This window comes from Orycteropus afer, unplaced genomic scaffold (genome assembly GCF_000298275.1).
Source record: "Orycteropus afer afer isolate SDZICR_OR568_19922 unplaced genomic scaffold, OryAfe1.0 scaffold00026, whole genome shotgun sequence".
NCBI lineage: Eukaryota > Metazoa > Chordata > Mammalia > Tubulidentata > Orycteropodidae > Orycteropus > Orycteropus afer.
Genome location: NW_006921613.1, coordinates 16124282 through 16144148, shown reverse-complemented (window position 1 = coordinate 16144148; position 19867 = coordinate 16124282).

The following is a 19867-nucleotide window of genomic DNA, read 5'->3' as shown; positions in this document are numbered from 1 at the left end:
CGCCATCTTGTTTCTAATCCGCATGTTATTATTCTTACATAGCCAACTTATAGTTTATATATGCCTAAATTTTATGGGGAAACCTAGACTTTGTTGCCTCTAAAGTTTGATTTGTGATCTTTTACAATTTTCTTAATATTTAATACCCACTCTTGTTTTCCTGTTCACGTGTGATGCATCGGTATATGCTTTCTTATTTTCATTGAACAAACATGTCTCAGAGAGAGCACATTAGGTTGGTCCTAAATGATTAAGAATTCTTCATAAACAATGTGCTATTTCCGCTTCATGTTGTTTTGATAGCAACTTGTACATTCAAGACTTCAATAGCAAATTATCAAGTGCGTTTATGCTGTATCATGATTATAATCTTGTTAACACAAGACAGTTTACAACTCTAATTCTTTGCCTCAGATACTGCTTGGGATTGGGCACTTTGTGAAGAGGATAGAAATATTTGTTTGTAATTGTGGTAAGTATATAGATACCAGCACATTTACCATTTGAACCATCTTCACATACACAGTTCAATGATAATAAATATGTTCATCATGTTGTTACTATCATCACTAACCATTGAGGATGGACATCTTATGAGGAAGGAACTCTTCTTGCCTCTCCAAAGTTAATATGTCTATCCTCTATAATTAGTGATTTACCTTACTTTTCCCTCCCACCACTGGTAACCATCAAAGAATATTTCCTTTTATGTGAAACCTTTTTTTTTTTTTTTTGAAATTTTACAGTAGTGGTCTCATGCAGCGTTTGTCTAATTTCACTCAGCATATTGCCCTCTTGGTTAATCCATGTTATGTTTTCATAGATTCATCATTTTTCTTTAATGTTGAGTAGTAGTCCGTTATGTGTATGTGCCATGGTTTGTTGATCCATTCCTTTGTGATGAATATTTAGGTTGTTTCTGTCGTTTTGCTATTGTGCGTAGTGCTGTGATGAACAATGAACGTGAGTATGCATGTATTTGTTTGTGTCATAGCTCTTATTTCTCTAGGGTACATACCTAGTAGTGGGATTGCTGGATCATATGGTATTTCTATTTCCAGCTTTTTAAGGAAATGCCGTAAAGTTTTCCACAGTGATTTCACCATTTTACAGTCCCACCAGCAGTGTATGAGAGTTCCAGTCTGCGCGCCCTTGCCAGCATTTGTTGTTTCCTGTTGTTTCAAACTTTGCTATTAGTCCTAGGCTGAGATGACATTTTACTGTTGTTTTGATTTCCATCTCTAATGACAGATGATCATGAGCATCTCCATGTATTTATTAGCTCCCTGAACGTCTTTGGTGAAGTATATATTCATGTCCTTTGCTCATTTTTTAATTGGATTATTTGTCTTTCTTTTTTCTTCCCCTTACCTAGCTAGCAATTTTCCCTCCCTTCCCTCCCTTCCCTCCCATCCCTGGTAACACGCAAAGAAGGTTTCCTTCCATGTGTAAACCTTTCCTTGGCTTTTTATAACAGTGGACTCATACAATATTTGTCCTTCTGTTACTGACTTATTTCATTCAACATAAAGTCATCCAAGTTTATCCATGTTATGAGGTTTCGAGGCTTTTTCATTATTATTTAATGTTGCACAGTATTCCACTGTATGTGTGTGCTATACTTTGTATATCCGTTCATCTGTTGATGGGCACTTAGATTGTTTTCTTCTTTTTGCCATTGTGCTGCAGTGAACATAGGAGTGAATATGTGTATGTGTGTCCTGGCTCTTAGTTCTTTAGGATAGATAACTAGTAGTAGGATTGCTGTATCAAAAGATACTTCTATTTCCAACTGTTTAAGGAAGTGCCGTGCCGTTATGCACAGTGAGGTACCATTTATAGCCCCACCAGCAGCAGTGTGTGAGAGTTCCAACCTCTCCGCACCCTCATCAACATGTTATTTTCTTTCTTGTTGAACTTTACTGTTAGTGCTGGGGTGAGATGACATGTCATTGTTGTTTTGATTTTCATGTGTAATGGCTAATGATTGTAAAGATTTCTTCATGTTTGTTAGTTGCCTGAATGTCTTCTTTGGTGAATTGTCTGATCATGCCCCCTGCCTATTTATTAATTGGATCATTTGTCTTTTTGTTGTTGAACTGTTGAAGCTTCCTATAAATTTTAGAGATTAGAAAGCTAAGGGGGCAGAGTTACAAGAACTTCTTAGCCACAGCCAAACACCTTGATTGAGGGAGTGAGTCACTGGGCCCATGGGCTCAGGACCGTGGTTGCGGGGGGACATCAAGCTCAATTGGCATAACACAAAAACATCGTTCTATATCCTACTTTTGTGAGTAGCAACTGGGGTCTTAAAAGCTTGTGAGTGGCTATCTAAGATTCAACAATTGGTCTCTCCTCATCCGGAGCAAAGAAGAATGAAAAAAATCAAAGGTGCATGGCAACAGTTAGTCCAAGGGACTGGTGGACCATACAAACCTCAGCCAGCCTACATGACCCTGAGACCATAAGAAATAGATGGTGCGCAGTACCACTGCCAACCACTCAGAAAGTGATCAAAATAGGATTTCTTGAATAGAGTGGGAGAAAAATGTGGAACAAAACTCAAAATCATAAAAAAAGACTAGCCTTACTGGTCTGATAGGGACTGGTGAAACCCCTAAGACTATGGCCTGTAGTCACCCTTTGGGCCAGGAATTGAACTCACTCCTGTGATTTCCAGCCAAACAGTAGACAGGGCTACAAGATGAACAGTTACAACAGGTAGGTGTACTCCTTAGAATGAACCATGGGTGACCAGAAGGGTAGCATTTGCACAGGGAGATAGGTCAGAGGGCAGGAATGCGTAAGAAAGAGAGACACAGGGAAAAGATAAGGGAGGATGTGGAAGGAGAGCTGTTCCGTTATGAGGATTGCAGTCAATGTCATGAAACAATGTGTATGAACTGTTGAATGGAAAACAAACTTGCTCTATAAACTTTCACCTAAATCACGATAAATAAATTAAAAAAAAAATTGTAGAGAATTGCTGCTTATCTGGTATGTCATTGCCAAAATTTTTTCTCCAGTCTGTGGATTCTCTTTTTACTCTTTTGATGAAATATTTTGATGCTCATAAGTGTCTAGTTTTTAAGAGGTCCCAGTCATCCACTTTGTTTTCTAGTGTTTGTGCATTTTTAGTTATGTTCAGTAGTGTATTTATGCCATGAATTAGGATTAGGATCCCTAAATTGTCCTTTTTTTTTTGGCTTGGTTTTTATGGTTTTAGGTTTTGCATTCAGATCTATGATCCAAGTTGAGATCATTTTTGTGTATGGTGTGAGATATGGGTCCTATTTCCTTTTTTTGCAAATGGGATACCCAGTTTTGCTATCATCGTTTATTAAAGAGATTTATATCTTTCCATTTAATGAATTTTGATCCTTTGTCAGAGATAGTTGTCCATAAGTGTTTGGATTTACTTCTGGGTTCTCAGTTATGTTCCACTGGTCTTTGTGTCTGTCATTGTACCACTACCAGGTGTTGTAAGTACCATGGCTATGTAATAAGTTTTGACATTGGGGAGTGTGAGGCCTCCTACTTTGTTCTTAACTTTAGTAGTGCTTTACTTATCTATGTTTTTTTTTCCTTTGAATCTACAGTTGCTTATTAGTTTTTTCATCTCTTTAAAGAGTGATAGGGGAATCTGGAGCGGGATTGCATTGTAACTATAGATTGCTTTGGGTAGTAGTGACATTTTCGCAATGTTAGTCTTCCTATCCAAGAGCATGATACAGTCTTCATTTATGTAAGTCTCTTGGTTTAGTATTTTTAAAATTTTATTTATAGGCCCCTTTTTGTGAGCAGGAATTGATTACTGTGAGAATTGTCTGTGTTTCATTGATACAGTTTCTTCCTCATTCTTTAATCTCTTTGAAAGAAATGAGAAAAATTTTGGTTCAATTCCAAGATCATGTTATCCTGTGTGCTAGGATATTAGAGGTAGAGATCAGAGCCTGTAAGATAGATCTAATAGTCCAGTGCAAATAAAGATACATATAAAGATTATTTCAATATAATACATTTAAGAACTAAAGAAGAGATACAGGGTTTAAACAGATTTGGGGAGGTAGCAGTGGTTACTTGTTGGGGTACATGATATTTGAGCTGAATTTTGAAGAATGAGGGTAAGAATTAGTTGGAAAAAAATGATGTAAAGAGAAGAACAGAAACATGGTAAGCAAAGTGTGGACAGGAAACTATTATTACTAGAGTGCAAAGAGTAAGAGAGCAAAAAGCAATGAAAAAAGACTGGAGAGATAGGTCTGTAGGGTTTTATATACATTGCCAGAGAGTTTAGTTTTTATTTGGAAGGTGATTGATGGAATTCTGGTGGGATGAACAGTTAGATTTGTACAATGCAGAGGATGGATTTAAAGGGGATAAGAACTTGAGTATTTTGCAGGTAAAATCATTAAGATTTAGTGATTTACTGGGGTGTAAGAGGAGAAAGAATGACTTGGAGGTTTAAGGTGGGCTTCTAAGTTTCTGGCTAGATTGACTAGGTAGATGATGAATGCATTAACTGTGATAAAAAATATAGTAGGAAAAATATTGTAGGAAGAACAAGTTTGGGCATGAAGTAGGAGGGGAAAAATTCAGTTTTGGATAAATTGCATTTGAGGTGTCAAGTGCATGTGAAATTCAGAAATGGTAGAGAAACTTGTGGAGTTAATGTTGTAATTTATTAATGAGCCATTGGAAGAGGCTAATTTTTTCTGACCCGATCCTACCTTTTAGCTGGGCTGCAAGTATAAGTAGAAGGCAAATGGCTTTGGCCAGTTTTAGATTTTGGGGCAATTAACTTTTTATATTCCTGAAATAAGATCTGATTCAAACTTTGAAAAAGTGGAAATGTTGCAATCACTCTTGTAAGTTGCTGTCAAATTGATTCCTACTTACATACTTTTTTTCAGTGTCTTGAGTTCTTACGCTTAAAATGATCTTGGTCCCGTCTGCTGTGTATTATGATGTAATCTTCTTAATTGTATCATTTTCATTCATTAATAATTGATGTATTTCCTAAGAGTGCTTATTTCCCAATCTTTATTCTGTTGTAAGATAATAACAAAAAAGAACTTTCCTAATAAAGGAACTCAAAAGAACCTAGAAGATGTGTTAAATTTTAATGTAACAGTAGAATTACAAAGATGAGGTTGTAAATATGTGTTTAAAACTCCTTTCTTTATATTTTAAGTTTATATAATAAAATTAGTTATTGCAGATGTCATATAGGAAATCTCTGACGTGTATTGTTGTTGTTGTTGTTGTTATGTGCCGTCGAGTCGGCCCCGACTCATAGCGACCCCTCCTTGGGTTTCCGAGGCAGTATCACTACAGAAGTAGGATTGCCCAACCTTCCTTCCGAGGAGTGGCTGGTGGGTTTGAACCACCAGCCTTCTGGTTAGCAGTCAAGTGCTTTTAGCCACTATGCTACCAGAGCTCAGTTCATATATATTGTCTTATTCTGGTTTTGGTATCAGATTAATGCTGGCCTCATAAAATGAGTTGTGAAGTGTTTCCTTCTATTTTCTGGTATAGTTTGTGTAGATTTTGTAGTGTTTCTTTCTTAATATTTGGTAGGATTTTTCAGGGGAGCCACCTGGGCCTGAAGTTTTCTGTGTTGGAGATTTTTACTGTGGTTGCACTTTCTTTAATAGACATAGGACTATTAAGATGATCTATCGTTGCATAAAAGGAACTCTGGTGGCATGGTGCCTGAGGCATTTGACTGCTAGCCAGATGGCGGTTCAAACCCACGAGCCACTCCATGGAAGGAAGATGGGGCAATCTACTGCCGTAAAGATTTATTGCCTCGGAAACCTAGTGGGGGTCTTCATGAGTTGGAATAGACTCGATGTCACTGGGTTTGGTTTTGGTTTTTTCATTCTTGCGTAAAGGATCCCAGGTGGTATAGTGGTTAAGACATTTGGTTGCTAACCAAAAGGTTGGTGGTCCAAACCCATCAGCTGCTGCACAGATGATGAGGCAGTTCTGTTTCTGTAAAGATTTATAGCCTTAGAACCTAATGGGGGTCACTGTGAGTCAAAATCAACTCGATGGCTTTTTTTTTTTTTTTTTTTGAGAAATTTGACCATTTCATCTAAATCGTTGAATATATGGACATAAACAGTCTTTATAATATTCCATTATTTTCTTTTTAGTTTCTGTAGGATCTGTAGTGATGTCTCCTTTTTCATTCCCAATATTAGTACAGTATACATTGCTAAACATCCATAATATGTTCTGTGAAATAGGATGTTATGTGATTTGGACATTGTGCCAACACCTGACTTCATGGGGTATGGGGTATGGGCTCTCGGGCATACAGGCCCAGGACTTGCTGTGAAACACACGGCCAAGGCAGTTTCTACTGGGGATACCTTAGGTGAGTGCTTGACTAGCTCCTGCCCAGTGGGTGGCCTGGGAAGCTCCCACAGCAGACACCTCAGTTGAGTGGTTGGCTGGGTCCCACGCAATGGGCAGCCCAGGCAGCTCCTGCTGCTTATGCTCAGTTGTGTCCTACCTGGCTGTCACTGCCTTCTCTGCTAAGCTGGCTGCAGGAAAAGCCAGCTCACCCTTGAGAATCTTCCCAGATAGGGGACATTGTGGGCCAAGGGGGCCAAGTGTACCCAAGCCATGGCTGGGGCATCCAGGAAACATTCCTTTCCATCAACACCCTACAGGTCTACACTGGGCGGAACCTGGGGATTAGACCTACTGAATCTCAGGAGCCATAGGGGACTGAGATTGGGAGTTTGGAGCTGGGCCTCCATTGTTGAAGACTAGGTGGTTTCTAGAGAGCAAACAGGAAGAAATGGGACTCTAACCTCAAGAGGAGGGGTCTGGTAGCCTGGCACTCAGACACCTGTGTGCCCCGGCCCACATACCTGTATGCTGCCCAGGTGTTAAGTCATGCATACCTGTAATTATTTTCTTTTTTTTTCTCAGTCTTTCTAGAGGTTTATTAATTTCACTGATCTTTTAAACTTTTGGTTTAATTGGTTTTTGTCTTTTTTTTGTTTTGTTTTCAATTTTGTTGATTTCTGGTTCTATTGATTGTTTTGTCTCTTGATAGTAGCTTATATTTTTTTCCTTTTTGTGAAGTTTTCTTCCTCCCCCCCCCCCAATTGGATGCTAGGCATCATGAACAGGACAATAAAGACTGGGTAAAAAATAATGTTTATACCTGGAAAATTGCATACCTGGGCCTTTAGTGTAAAGGTTTAAATCAGTCTAGTCAGGAGTTGAGCTGAGTTTTGGTTTATTGTTGCAAAGTATAACTTAAGTGCACCATTGGCTTCAATTTCTCTAGTTTGCTTTGTACTTAGTCTGAGGTTATGGGTTGTTGTTTTTAGGTCATCGAGTCACCTCCAACTCGTAGCAACCATATGTACAACAGAACAAAACACTGCCAGTCCTGTGCCAGTCGCACAATCCTTGCTATACTTGAGCCCATTGTCTTAGCCACTGTGTCAATTCATCTTGTTGAGGGTCTTCTTGTTCCTCATTGACCTTTTATTTTACCAAGCATGATATCTTTCTCCAGGGAATAGTCCCTTCTAACCACATGACCAAAACAGGTGAGATGAAGTCTGGCAATTCTCACTTCCAGGGAGCATTCATTCCGGCTACACTTCTTCCAGGACAGATTTGTTAGTTCTTGTGGCAATCTTTGGTATTTTCAGTATTCTTCGCCAACACCGCAATTCAAAGCTATCATCTTTTCTTCATCTTCCTTATTCATTGTCCAGCTTTCACAGCCGTATGAGGCAGTTGAAAGTACCATGCTTGGGTTAGGTGCACCTTAGTCTTAAAAGTAACATCTTTGCTCTTCAGTACTTGGAAGAGGTCTTTTGCAGCAGATTTGCCCAGTGCAGTACAATGCCTGATTTCTCAACTGCTGTTTCCGTGGTTGTTGATTGTGGATCCAAGTAACATCAAAACCCTGAAAAACGTCACTCTTTTCTCCACTTAACATGATATTGCTTGTTGGTCTAGTTGTGAGGATTTTTGTTTTCTTTATGTTGAGGTGTAATCCATTCTGTAGACTATAGTCTTTGATATTCATAACTGCTTCAAGTCATTTTCACTTTGAGCAAGCAAGGTTGTATCATCTGCATATTGTAGATTGTTAATGAGTCTTCCTCCAGTCCTGATGCCATGTTCTTCATATAGTCCAACTTCTCTGGTTATTTGCTCAGCATACAGATTGAATAAGTATCGTGAAAAGCCTGGCACACATTCTTCCTAGTTTTAAACCACGCAGAGTATCCTTTTGTTCTGTTTGAATAACAGCCTCTTGGTCTACGTAGTTACGTAGTGCCACTCTGACAAGAATATACCACAAATGGGATGGCCTTAAAAAACAGGAGTTTTATTCTTAAAATTTGGAGGCTTTAAGTTCAAGTTCAATATGCCACTCTCTATGGGGTGGATGAAAGCCCCTCGACCTTGCTTGAAAGCTCCTCTGCCTCTTGCTTCCGGCCCACTGAAGCTAGAGGCATCAGTTCACTCAGGCAGCTACTGTCTGCTGAGGCTAACAAGCCCAAGATTGACAAATAAAATGACACAGTCCCGATGTTACCAAACCACATGTCAGGCCATTGATTCAAGTCCATTGTAAGTCCCAAGGTCAGCAGAGCATGGCAGGCTGTTGAACAGTGCCATGGCTACATGCAGGGTTCAGGCATGCCATAAGCTAGAGACCATTCCCCAAGCTTCTCCTTATATACAGGAAGCAGACCACATCGCTAGGGCAGCTACTCAGCTGCTCCCAGTAGAGTCCACCACTGGGTTGATTGCCAGTCTCATCATGGAAATACTACATCCAGCTACCCAGCCACTCAACCAGGCCCAGCCAAGTTGACACACAAACATAACTACCACATACAGGTTCTTCATGAGCACAATTAAATCTTCTGGTATTCCCATTTTTTGCAATATTAGCCATAATTTTTTATGATCCACATAGTGAAATGACTTTACATAATGTATAAAATACAGGTAAACATCTTTCTGGTATTCTTTGCTTTCAGCCAGAATATATCTGGCATCAGCAATGATATCCCTCATTCCACATCCTCTTCTGAATCCAGCTTGAATTTCTGGAAGTTCCCTGTCAGTATACTGTTGCAACTGTGTTGGAATTATCTTCAGCAAAATTGTGCTTGCATGTGATATTAGTGATATTATTTGATAATTTCCACATTCTGTTGTATCGCTTTTCTCTGAAAGGGGCACCAATTTCAGTCTTTTCCAGTCTCACTTGGCCATGTAGCTGTCTTCAGATTTCCAGGCATAAACAAGTAAGTCCCTCCAGTGCTGCATCCATTTGGTGTAACACATCAGTGGGTAGTCCATCAATTCCCAGAGCTTTGTTTTTTGCCAGTCCTTTCAGTGCTACTTGGACTTCTTTCTTCAGGACCGTTGGTTCTTGATCATATGCTACCTCCTGAAGTAGTTGGAACATCAACCAGTTCCTTTTGGTATAGTGACTCTGTATTCCTTCCACCTTCTTTTGATGCTTCCTGCATCATTAAATATTTTGCTCATAGAATCCTTCAGTATTGCAACTTGAGGCTTGAATTTTTTCTTCAGTTCTTTCAGCTTCAGAAATGCTAAACATGTTCTCTCCTTTTGGCTTTCTCATCCACGTCTTTGCACATTTCATTATAATACTTTATTTTGTCTTTTCCAGCTGCCCTTTGAAATCTGTTGTTCAGCTCTTTTATTTCTTTCTTCCATTTGCTTTAGCTACTTTCAGTTCATGAGCAAATTTCAAAGTCTCTTCTGACATCCATTTTGGTCTTTTCCTTTCCTGCCTTTTTAATGACCATTTACTTTCTTCATGCGTGATGTTCTTGCTGTCATCCCACAACTTATTTGGTTTTCAGTCAGTGGTGTTCAGTGCATCATCTATGTTTGTCAGATGGTCTCTAAATGTTTTTCAGTTTATTTTAATCCACACTCAGACTTTGGCTTTTGCTGTGCACTTGTGCCTTAGTGAGGAATCTCTAGGTGCTCCTCTCTCTATCCCAGTCAGTGGTAAATGGTAAATATTTTAAAATCTGCTTTTACTTGACTCTTGTTAGCCTGGTGGAGTGGTCAGAAACGTATCTTTTAACCTGACTCAGCCTTAATCTTGGATAGGCACTGCATGCCTGGGCATCAGAAGTGGGGCTTTCTCAGAGATCTTGACATTCCTTATGGCAGTCAAACTATGTCATTTATCTTTTCAAGTCTTGTGGAAAGAAGTTTATTTCCTTTGTCTCAGTAGTAGGGAGATCTGTAGTGGCACTGTTATTAAGATCTTGGTGGTTGAGGGTTTCATTCACCTACTTAACCCTAATAATGTTTTCACCATGCCCTGGGGGGGTGACTGGGCTTGTTGCCAGCCCCAGTGGTTTAAAGTTTTTGTTTCACAGAGAAGGATCTGGTTGCCCACAAGTCTGTTCTAACTCATGGTTAGGGCTTATATTTTTTCCGTAGTGTAGGCTGCTCCCCACTCCAGCCCTGCACCACAAGTGGGAGGCGTCCTCCAGTTTCAGGTTCTTATTCATTATGGTGTGCCCAGAGGAGGTCTGTATAGAAGATCCTGCAAATGAATTTAAATTCTCCTTGGGTGTGTGGCTCCCAGGGAGTACTTCATGTTTATACTAACCCACACTTAGCCTTTAGCAACTTATTAACAATTTTAGATGAATTTGCTTTTATGGTACCTTTGCTCTGCCACAAGTGAATCAGGGCTTACATCCTGTCTCTTCTAGGAGGGTGCTGTCTGTTCTTTCTTGGTTTTGAAGTTGCTTGGTTCCCCTGAAAATTTAGCTTTTTGATGGGTTCAAGGAAAGTTTTAATTTTGTAGTTTATTCCGTTTTTTTCTTATTGTTATGCTGGTAATGGTTGTCTTTTAGCCTAGGCAGAACCCAATTAATGTTTAAGAATAATTGCTGGACAAAACTCCAGTTGGTCAGAGGGACTCTTTCTTTTCTGGGACTGTAGCATGGAATTTGGTGACCTCCTTAGCTTTAGGTTTCTTGGGATACACACCCTTGCATTCCCCTTGGGTTGAACTATAGCATAATTTTCAAATTGGCTAGATTGATAATGAGGAAAGAGAATAATTCCCCATCTGGTCCTGGATTGTGTTTTCCTCTCTTTCCTATACATGGCAGTTCTCTCTAAAACTGTTTTGTAGTCTGCTCCTCCTCCACAATTTTTGTCATCTTTTCCCAGCTCTGCTTTACTTTCCATTCTGTTTCCTGTTATGGAATGCCTAGAAAAAACAGTTCAATATTTTGAATATTTAAATCTGGAATGTAAATGAAAATTTTCAGTACTTTGTGTACTTGACAATCCACCAATTTTATCTACAAGTGATTTTGTCATTTCTTATAAGAAATAAGTATTCAAAAACCAGAGTACAATGGCAAATTTTTCGTGTTTCCTTTATCTGTTCTTTTCCTCTGTCTCCATTCCACCCCTTTTCACAGTTGTTGTTATTATGTGCCATCAAGTCGGGTCCAACTCATAGCAACCCATCCTTGGGTTTCTAAGGCAGTAGATCTACACAAGTAGATTGCCCAACCTTCCTTCCGAGGAGTGGCTGATGTGTTAGAACTGCCATCATTCTGGTTAGCAGTCAGGTAGGTGCTTTAGGCACTATGATACCAGAGCTCCCATCTTTTACAGTAGTTTGTTTAAAAAACAAAAGGAAGAGACTTTGTTTTTCCATTCCACAGTTTCTGTCTTTCATCCTATTAGACACCTTTGTCTCCCCACTACTATGAGCACCTTGGAAAAAGGGATTCGCTGGAAATCTGTAGTGTTAAAAGAGGACAGATGAGCCTGGTATTGAGACATGGGACGTAGTTTTTCACATTATTTGTATAATGGGTTAAAGTATAGAGTATTCATAATATGATTTTATTCTTATGGGTTAAATATGCACAGAGAAGTGTCCCTGAAATACTGACTCCCATTTGTAATATTGTTTCTATAAGAGGTTAATTTTAAGCTCCCAGCTGGCAATTTGTAAACACAACTGCTTACAGGTTGAACCCTAATTTAAAGTTTTGCACAGCCTGGGGTCCCTACAGGAAAAATATCCCTTCTGCAAGATTATTTAGGCAAAAAGCAGAAATAAAAAAACTGTAGAAGATTGTAGGAAATTGGAATTTTGGGTAAATTCTAATTAAAATTGGTTGTGATAAATATATTGTTTCCATGTAACAGGTTATTTTTGTTGAAATTATCAGTAAAATATTACTTGAAAACATTCTTGCCATTTCTCTGCCTCAGTTTTCTCATTTGTAAAATAGTAGCTATCTTATGTCATTGCTAAAAGATTAACTAATTGAAAAGCACTTGCACATAACACTTAATAAATACTAGCTGTTAGTCGTGTATTACTTCGATCTTTTCCATGTTCAGGTAGGTATTTCTTTTTGAGCTCTTTTTGAAAAGAATAGGTTGAGAGTTGTTTTCTGAAGTTGACAGGTAGGGGACTGTAACCAACACAATACTTTCTATATAACATTTTGGTAATATGCTAATTGAGGGATTGGCAGTTCCGGTCTAATTGGAGATGCCTAGGAAGAAAGATCAGGTGATCTACTTCCAAAAAATCCTGTGGAGCCCAATTCTACTCTGATACACGTAGGGTCGCCATGAGTTAGAATCAGCACCACAGCAACTGGTGTTTTTTTTCTTTTTGGTTTGTTTTTGTAGTATATTGGATTGGGTTATATTTCAGTATTCAAGTAAATATGGAGATTTAACTTTTTTATTAGGGCTTTCGTAATTTGCAGGAAGAAGTACTAAGGAATTAAATTTAGCAACTATTTATTGAGATCTTATTATCACTAGGGTCTTTGGAAATAAAGATTATTTTAAATTATTAAGTATAGTGCATTATTTTGGGGAGTTGGGGGAAATAATGCAAATGATGTTGTTGTTGTTAGGTGCCATTGAATCTTCTCCAACTCATAGCAACCCTGTGTATGACAGAATGAAACACTGCCCAGTCCTATGTCATCCTCACAATCCTCGCTGTGCTTTTTAGCACATCATTGCAGCCACTATGTCAGCCCATCTCATTGAAGGTCTTTTGCTGTTTAGCTGACCCTTTACTTTACCAAGCATGATATCCTTCTCTAGTGACTGGTTCCTTCTGACAACATGACCAAAGTACGAGAGAGGAAGTCTGTCCATTGTCACTTCTAAGGAGCATTCTGGCTGTACAGATTTATTTGTCGAACCCTCCTTGGGTTTCCGAGGCAGTATCACTACGGAAGTAGGATTGCCCAACCTTCCTTCCGAGGAGTGGCTGGTGGGTTTGAACCGCTAGCCTTCTGGTTAGCAGTCAAGTGCCTTAGGCACTATGCTACCAGAACTCCTGTTCTTCTAACAGTCCATGATATTTTCACCAGCACCACAATTCAAAGGCAGCAGCTTTTCTTCATCTTCCTTCTTCATTGTCCAGCTTTCATATGCATAGGAGGCAGTTGAAAATACCTTGGCTTGAGTCAGGTGGCCATTAGTCTTCAAAGTGACATCTTTGCTCTTCAACGCTTTAAAGAGGTCTTTCACAGAAGATTTGCCCAGTGCAGTTGTTGTTGTTGTTATGTGCCATCGAGTCGGACCCGACTCATAGTGACCTCTCCTTGGGTTTCCAAGACAGTATCACTACGGAAGTAGATTGCCCCATCTTCCTTCTGAGGAGTGGCTGGTGGGTTTGAACCACCAGCCTTCAGGTTAGAGTCAGGTGCCTTAGGCATTACGCTACCAGGGCTGCCAGTGCAGTACGATGCCTGATTTCTTGACTGATGCTTCCTTGAGTGTTGATTGCAGGTCCAAGTAAAATGAAATTGCTGACAACTTCAGTCTTCTCTCCAGTTTTTGTGATGTTGTTGGTTGGTCCAATTGTGAGGTTTTCTGTTTTCTTTGTGTTGAGGTGAGAGCCATACTGAAGACTGTAGTCTTTAATCTTCATCACTAAGTGCTTCAAGGAATCTTCACTTTCAGCAAGCAAGGTTGTGTCATCTGCATATCACAGTTTGTTAATAAGTCTTCTTCTGATCCTGTTGCCACATTCTTCTTCACATGATCAGATTATTTTCTCAGCATACAGATTGAATAAGTACAGTGAAAGGATACAGTCCTGGCACATACCCTTCCTTATTTTAAACCATGTGATATCACCCTGTTCTGTTTGAAGGACAGCCTCTTGGTCTGTGTTTAGGTTCCTCATGAGCACAATTAAGTGTTCTGGAAGTCCCATTCTTAGGGCTCTTGAAAGGTTTAATGTGTTTTTTAAAAATTTTTCTTAGAAATTATTCTTTATGTAAGTAAGGGAATTGATAGTAGATGTTTGCAGATCTTACTCAGTTTAGTTCAAAAAAAAATTTCACTAGTGGCATAGTGCCTAAGGCATTTGACTGCTAACCAGAAGGTTGGGGGTTTACACCCACCAGCCACTCCGCGGACAGAAGACTGGGCAATCTACTTCCGTAAAGATTTACCACCTCAGAAACCCAAAAAGGGGTCACTGTGAGTCAAAATTGGCTCAATGGCAGTGAGTTTGGTTTGGTTTTGAGAATATGTTTAACATTTTTTAGTGTTTTATGAAGTAGCGAGCTTCATGTCTCTGTAAACAGTCAAGCTGTGGTAGTTAAATTTGCACATTAACTTGACTAGACCATAGTTTTGAGTGGCAGAGTAGCAGGGGACACTTATTCCCCAACGTGAGATTCTAAGGTAGAATCTGCTGTGAGTAGCTAAGTTGCTGTCTTTGGTGTATGCCCTGCTTCTAATATATAAGAAGAACTTTAAAAAAGGTCTTGAGTTTTTGGCACATTTGGATCCTGTGTTTGGCCAAGTCTTCATCTCAGTGGATTGCTGTGTTGCCAGTGTTAGGATTGTTTCTGGACTTGAACCAGTGGTCTTCTGTGTTGTCTGTTACTGAGATTATGCCATTCTATTTGCTGACCTTGGGTTCATCAGCCTCAGCAGCCAGCAGCTGTGTGAATTATGAGAAGCCTCCAACTCCAGGGGCCCTGCAATAATAGACAGAGTTGAAGCCCAAGGTTGAGAGGCCTTTACCCAGCCCTTAGAACTGGCACTATGAATTTGGACTTCTAGTCTCCTAAATGATAAGAGAATAAATTCTTGTTTGTTAAAGCCATCCATTTGTGGTATTTCTGTTACAGCAGCACCAGAAAATCAAGACAAAAGCAAATTCTAAGTTACCTTTTGTTAGGAGTGCTACCTGAGGGATTTCTGTTTTGCTTGGGGAGGTTTAAGTTCTTTTTCAACTTTAGCATTTAAGATTCTTAGAAATAAATGAGAAAAAGAGATTTGCAGCCTACGAACTCCTATGGGGCAATTCTGTTCTGTCCTGTAGGGTCACTATGAGTCAGGATAAGATACTTACATACAATAAGAATTATCTGTAAGGAATTGAGGACAACAGGCAGTTAACAAATTGGAAACCATTTAAGAAAAAAAAAACTCATTGCCATCCAGTCAGATCTGACTCATAGCGACCCCTTCTTGGATTTCTGAGGCAGTATTGCTACAGAAATAGATTGCCCAGTCTTCTTCTGAGGAGTGGCTGGTGGGTTTGGACCTCCAGCTTTCTGGTTAGCAGTCACATGCTTTAGGCACTATGCCACCAGAGATATCCAATAAATATGATTAAAATATTTAGTCCTACTAAAAAAACAGTTGCCATTGACTAAGACTCATTGCAACCCCATGTGTGGCAGAGTAGATTACCTGGAGCTAGGTCAGATCTCACAAGTTAAAAGGACATCATCCTTCAGAATGCCACATGGCTAGACCACCAGCCACAAGCTTGAGGGTCCCCCTGGGCTCCCTAACTTCTGACTTACTGACTAAAGATTCAGGTGTTTCCCTCTACCCCTTAAAGATGCCAGCCATGAGTTTAGGAGTCCCCTCTAAAATCCCTACTTCCCAAGCTGCTGTCTTCTGCAAGTCTTTTGGGTTTAATAATTCACTGGAATGACTCACAAAACTTGTGGTAAGTGCTATGCTTATGATTACAGCTTTATTCAGCAAAAAAGGATAAAAACAAGAGACACAAAGCATGTGGTCTTAGAATTCCCAAAGTGATGCTTCCATGTTCCAAATGATGAGCTGATTTCCTAAGTGCATGAATGTTTTTCATCATCCTGGAAGCCCATGCAGATTCCTGGTCCAGAGCCTTTATTAGCTTCTTTCCTTGGTCATGGTTGAGGCCTCATTGCATATACATGATAAGGGTTTCACTGTAGAGGCTTGATCAATGAAGTCATGCCTCCTCCCTCCCTCAGGTCTGCTACACTACCAAGTAATCTTTCTGGTCAGGCCAGACCCCACTTATTAGCATAAAACTCCAGGCATGGTCTAGATAACAAAGGTACATCAGTTACTTAGGAAATTCCAGAGTTTTAGCAAATCTGCTTCAGAAGACCACTTTAAAGTGTGAAAAGGCGAAGATCTGACTTTGAGGACTAAGGTGCACCTGATCTCAATGCCATGGTATTTTCATTTGCCTCTTATGCATGCAGAAGCTGGATGGTGAGTAAGGAAGATCAGAGAAGAATCAATGCCTTGGAATTACGGTGTTGGTGAAGCATATTGAATATACCATGGACTGCCAGAACAACAAACAAATCTGTCTTGGAAAAAGTACAGCAAACATGCTCCTTAGAAGCAAAGATGGCGAGACTTTGTCTCACATTTTCAAGAGAGACCAGTCCTTAGAGAAGGACTCATGCTTGGTAAAGTGAAGGGTCAGCAAAAAAAAGGGAAGATCCTCATGAGAAGGATAGACAGAGTGGCTTCAACAGTGGGCATAGGACTGGGCAGTGTTTTGTTGTATTGTACATAGGGTACTTAGGATCACTTTGGGTTAGAACCAACTTGACAACACCTAACAACAGAGTTATCTCATGGAGCCCCTACTGGCACAATGGTTAAGTGTTCTGCTGCCAACTAAAAGGTCAGCTGGCAGTTTGAACCCACTAGCAGCTCCAAGAGGGGAAAAGACCTGGAGAACTGCTCCCATGAAGATTTGTAGCCTACAGACTCCTCCTATGGGGCAGTTCTAGGCTGTCCTGTAGGGTTGCTATGAGTTGCAATTGACAGCATACGACAAGAGTTATCTGTCAGGAACCAAGGACAAAGGCCAAATTACTTGAGGTAAAGTAATACTTTACCTCACACTATCTTGAGGATCAGGAGCTCTGGTAGCATAGTGGCTAAGGCACTTGACTGCTAACCAGAAGGCTGGCGGTTCAAACCCACTAGCCACTCCTTGGAAGGAAGATGGGGCAATCTACTTCCGTAGTGATACTGCCTCGGAAACCCAAGGAGGGGTCACTATGAGTCGGGTCTGACTCGACGGCACATAACAACAACAACATCTTGAGGATCAGAAATCTAAACCGAAATTTATATACAAAGTTAATCAGTTTGAGGTGATGAACAATTTAATTATGAACATTTTAATTTTCCAGTAAGTCAGTGGTAAAATAAATAATGGAACACTTATCTGTATGATGGAGTATATATGACCGTTAAATAATACATTCAGGGTTTTTTTTTGTTTTGTTTTGTTTTTTTACTTTTATTGTGGTGAAAACATACACAGGACATTCACCAACATAACAGCTCCCACATTTACAGCTCAGGGACTTTGATTACATTTTTCGCGTTGTCCCACCATTGTTGTTATCCTTTTCCAAAATGTTCCACCACCTATTAGCATAAATTCAGTGCTCCCCAAACAAAAGCTTCCCCCTTCCTCCTTCCTCCTCCCTCCTCCCCCTAGTAACTACTGATAATCTTTGTTCTCTCTCTCTCTCTCTCTCTCTCTCTGTCTCTCTCTCTATATATATATTTTAACCTTTCTATAAATTTTCCCTCTCTTCTCATCCTTTGTAACCAACAAAGAAAGTTTCTTTCTATGTATAAACCTTTCCTTGGCTTTTTGCAATAGTGAACTAATAACAGTATTTGTCCTTCCACACTCAGATTTTAAAAAGAACATTGGTTACAAGTTCATAGTATAAAAGGAGGGAAAAAAGAAAAACATCCTGCATATATTATAATTTTAAATATTGATTAAAATTTTTATACATATTAAAACAGAAGCATAGTAATAATTATTCACATTTCAGTCATCTCTGGGTTAAGGATTATATGACTTTTTTCATATCTTGCCGTGCTTTTAAAGTTTTCTAGCAATGTATATTTTGTAATCAGAAAAAGCTGGATATGCCCACCTAAAATACATAATTTTTCTAACACTTAATGGGTCAAGAATAAATTTGGCTTATGTAGATTAAATAGATATATATATGCCTCTCATTGGGTTGTTGTGAGCCTGGTACATGGTATTCAGTACATTCTTCCCTAAGTTTGGGTCATACTTGTTTGCATCTATGTAATTTTAGCAAAAACTGGCCATTTTAGATAATAAATGGTAGCCAACCTCGATTCAGACAACATCTCCATCCAAGATTATTTCTGTGTTTGTTTAGTAACTTTCCAAGACAAAATGTGTTAAATCTGTCTCCCCACTGTATATAGGCACTGATATCTCTGTTTAGTTTCTTGGTTTTGTTGTTGTTTTAATTCTTGTTTTTATTTTCAAGCCTGATTTACTAGAGGTCACTCCTGTGTCTGCATCTGCATAGCTTAGTGGTCAGCCAGTGACTGGACAGATGTTGTGCCCATGCACCTTCTGTTTTCTACTCTGGATCTCTGTGTTGGTAATGGTGCACATTCAGAGTTAAGGAATTTTCAAAGTGTCCCCCAACTCTTACTTTCCACAGGCCCATATTACATCCCCTTTGTGCATGCAGGCAACCTCAGAGTAGGCCAAGATTGAGTAGATAGCTTGCATCCACTCTGATCTCTGCTGTGCATATGTGCTGTCTTAACCAGGAGTGTGCTTGTCTCAACAACCCCTTCAGCTTCAGGCTGGTAGAGACGTTGCACCTTCCAGTTCATCCACCAAAGAGATCATCATATCCACGGACAGCATCACTGAGTGTGGGCATTGCCCACACACTCTAGATCATATGCATCTCGTACAATGGTGAACTCAAAGCTGCCAGTCCTCTCAGCCTGCCAAACTATTTGAGCTGGTGGGGGTAAAAACAGTAGCCCTAGGCAAGGACCACTCAAACTCCCAGTGTTCTTACCCAAAGTTTTGTAGTTTAATAAGCCTTTCTAGATTGATGCATCCCTTTGGTTAATTTCCAGTGTACTGAATTGTGGTTTTTGCCCTTTTGTCCAAATATATAATTTTGGGAAGAGGTTTTGTTGACCTCTCATTTGGCCATAATCAAAGTTTCATGTTCTGGGTAGTTCAAGCTGTTAATGTGCTCAACTGCTGTTCAAAAAATTGGAGGTTCGAGTCTACCCAGAGACACCTCAGAAGAAAGGCCTAGTGATCAACTTCTGAATAATCAGCTGTTCATAACCCTATGAAATACAATTCTACTCGTACACACGTGAGGCTATCATGAGTCACTGTCACTGAGAGTGACAGTGGTGTTATCTTAAATACATGTCTTTTTGTTCCATACTGAGTCCTAGTTCTCAAGGAGTACAACTGAACTAGAAATCTAAATTATTAATTAGATATATCACTCAACAATTTGAAAGTAGCAACACCAGTACTACCACCATCTGTATGATTAATGAGAGCAGTATGTGTGTACACACACACATACATAACTTCCCACATACACACACCCAAAAGGGCATGGAGACAGCATCCTCTGACCTCCTCTAACCTCAAGATGGGGAGACAGAATCACCATCAGCAGCCCAAGGCTTATTCCTATGAAGCCAG